A 3,364-nucleotide genomic window follows, 5' to 3' on the forward strand; every position below is an offset into this window, starting at 1 on the left:
GTTTAAAAAGTGACCACAGCTTAATAAAATATTTTAATTATTTAACAGGTATTATTCAATACTTTTTATCTTGTAAGCATTATTCCACGATTTAAATTGCGGAAATTGCATTCTTAAATGCGAATACCAAGCATTCTTTGTAAACTTTGCAAGTCTCGCCAACTGACAAACAACTCTACTCTGAAAGCAATAAAAATGTTCATATAATAACCTATAAACGATTACATTCTGGGTTTATGGTGATACTCTCGCCTGCCTACAGGGTCGTACCAACAAGGTGGTGAAGGTGGGTGCTGAAATTCAAAACTGAAATTTGGCATCTAAAAGAAAAACCTTCATTGGTAAAATTAGCTTTTTTAGTTGCACGTATTCGTCGTTCGGTACGCCCCTGCCTGCTGCAGTGCAGTGTGTTGTGGTTATAATAGTCGGGGGAGAAGACATAACAATAAATATTTATGGGGTGGTCATATATTTTTGATTTTAGGGTGGTTATAAATTGTTAAGAGGGATAAGTGTTTGGGGTAGGGGTAGGGTGGAAAGTAATTAATTGAAATCGATGAGACTTTTGGTGAAAATTGGAAATTTACACCACACTTGCAATAAGCCAGGGGAGAGAACTCATGATGTGCTATAACTAACCTTAACTCCCACCCCTAATATATGCATTTATCCCATACAGCAGCAAGATATTAAAGATGTTGAATATAAAACGTGGGTGGGTCTGTTTTTGGGGTGGTCGATGTGGTGTTTTAAGCAGATACTAGTTACTGGTTACTAAATGTTTTCTTAAAAATATCTTTTTAATCATTTGATAAGCGTTTTCTTTGAAAAGGATTTTAAAAGATTGTTCAGGAATCGTTTATCTAAAAAATTTATGCCCCACAACTAAAACATTATTGTTAATCTATAAATTTTTTTTGCATTTCGATCATGAAGGAAAACAGTGCGCCGTCGTGAATGTGGACTTTGTGTCTGAGGAATTGGTAGCAGGCGGGAAATTCTCGCAGGAACTTTGCTCTTTTGAGTTTGTGTTTGAGTTGGAAGCATTCGTGAAGAAGCATTTCGGTCGAACATGAATTATCGCAATATTCGACTGACGCAGGGAGCCAATCCATCGTGCGGAAAGGGGTTTCAAAGTCAACATACTCCAGCTAAACAAAAAAAAAAACAAAAAAATTATTAAAACGTCAGTCCTCCCTAAATTTTTGTTTCTTTGGGTACCACAAGGATGTTGTGGGTCTCATACTGGACTGAGTTCATGCCTTCATTGCTTTTCTGGTACATCTTTTTAATACTTTTGCCGTTTTTTAACCCAATATGCACAGTGATCGATAATAGTTTAAAATAAATACACTGTCAAAGAATAATGTATTAAAAGAAGTTATTATCATAAATTAGCCACACACTTTCAAGAATTCAAAAATACAATAAATTACATAATAATTGTGTTCCAAAATTAAATTTGCTCCACCTGGATCATATCTGATATAACTCTAGGATAGCAAATAAAAGTCAAATTAATAAAAACTCTAGGATAGCAAATAAAAGTCAAAATAATAAAATATCATCAAATTGTTACAGAATTTAGTTTTCACAGATTACTCGTGAAACTTTTGAAAACGATTGGAATTAGGTGTAAAGCATAAATAAACTTTACCCTTTTCATAAAAAACTTTTCTTATTCCAGTGCAGTCTGGGTATTTCCAACGACCCTTTTTATCTACGAAAGAAGGAAAATTACCAATATTATCTTTTCTAGTGAATGGCTCAGGTATATTTGCAGCAGGACCCCTTTTCTTTTTTGCTCTATGAAGATGGTCAACAGAAATAGATGTTCGTCCTTGCCTAAATGAAACCTTGTTAAACTGGACTAAGCATTTTGCAATTTTTAGTTTAAATATGCATAGTTGAAGAATATCTTTCTTTAAAGCTTGTGCCTTTTTACATGTCTTTACAATAGAGGATCAAGAAAATGCCAAAAAAGTTTGTGATACCATTTTTTGAATCGAATATGGAACTTGTACAGACTCAGAATGCCATCAAGGAGATCTACTCCACCCATATATTTGTTGTACGTAATAACAATAGATGATCGTTTGACTGGAACCAATCTCTTAAATTTTCTATCCCAACAATTAAAAATGGTTACTGAATTCACCCCCTCATAACTTGTTAGCAATGCAACACTCCTGTTATCGAAACATTTGGCAACACAAAGTTTAATGCTATCAACTGTAATAACCCTGATAGCTGTGGAACCTCTGCCTTCTTTTTTTAATTTACCATCAGTGGGCATGTTGATATTTGGGAGTCTGTATATACAAACATCAATTGAACCTGAATGTCTCAAAATTATGAATTAGTCCATCAACACTAGCCAAGATATAAAACTTATAACCCCACTTTTTAGGTTTTTGAGGATTGTATTATTTCAAAGAGGATCTTCTATTGAAAGAGACAACTTGTTCATCAATACACATAATTTCTTCAAGTTTCAGGCTAATAAAAGAATCCTTCAACATGTTGACGATCAGACGTACCTTGTATAGCTTGTCAGTACAGTTTTCTGGACGCTGAATGTCGTCATTGCAACAAAGAGACGAGTTTATTTTTCAAAACGGTTTAATGCAATCACTGAGTCAACTTTTTCAAAATAAAACTCATTGCTTAAGTACATATGTGTTGATGGGAACTTTGCAATACTCATTAAATACAAAATGCCAATAAATTGCTTTAATTCATTTTTGTCCATATTTAAATTCTTCTCTATATTTTTTTGTAAGGCATATCTATTAGACTCATCAACAATATTTGAAGAAATTCATCAGTTAGAAATCTTTGTACATGTGACATCGGCTCATCTGAGATTATATTACCACCATTTTCTTCATTGTTACTGTTTTGAAATGAAAGATTTATTTGCTCAGCATCATCAGCTTCTTTTATCTTCCAAATAAGATTTCGTTTTTTATTTTTATCCGATTCTAAATTAGCGTATTCTGATTCTGACTCGGATATAATAAAGTCTTCATCAGATTTACACGATAGATCATTGACATCAGACAACTGAGGTTGGTCTACAGGGAAAACAGTTTCTCTAAATGGAAATTTTAAACAGAAATTTTTAGGATTGATCTATGACAATAAATAAGCTATGTAAAAAAATTTTTATATTTTCATAAAGGAGATTGCATCGATATGCAATAATAAAACTATTTTAACAATGCTTCAAAAGTTAAGAAGCAAAAACAATAATCTTCAAAAGTATATATATGTATAAATCTATCTATCTACCTATCTATATATCTATCTACCTAGTTATCTATCTATTTATCTATCTATCTATATGTATATATATATATAT

Source organism: Hydra vulgaris, chromosome 08, assembly GCF_038396675.1.
Source record: "Hydra vulgaris chromosome 08, alternate assembly HydraT2T_AEP".
In the NCBI taxonomy this organism is placed as follows: Eukaryota; Metazoa; Cnidaria; class Hydrozoa; order Anthoathecata; family Hydridae; genus Hydra; species Hydra vulgaris.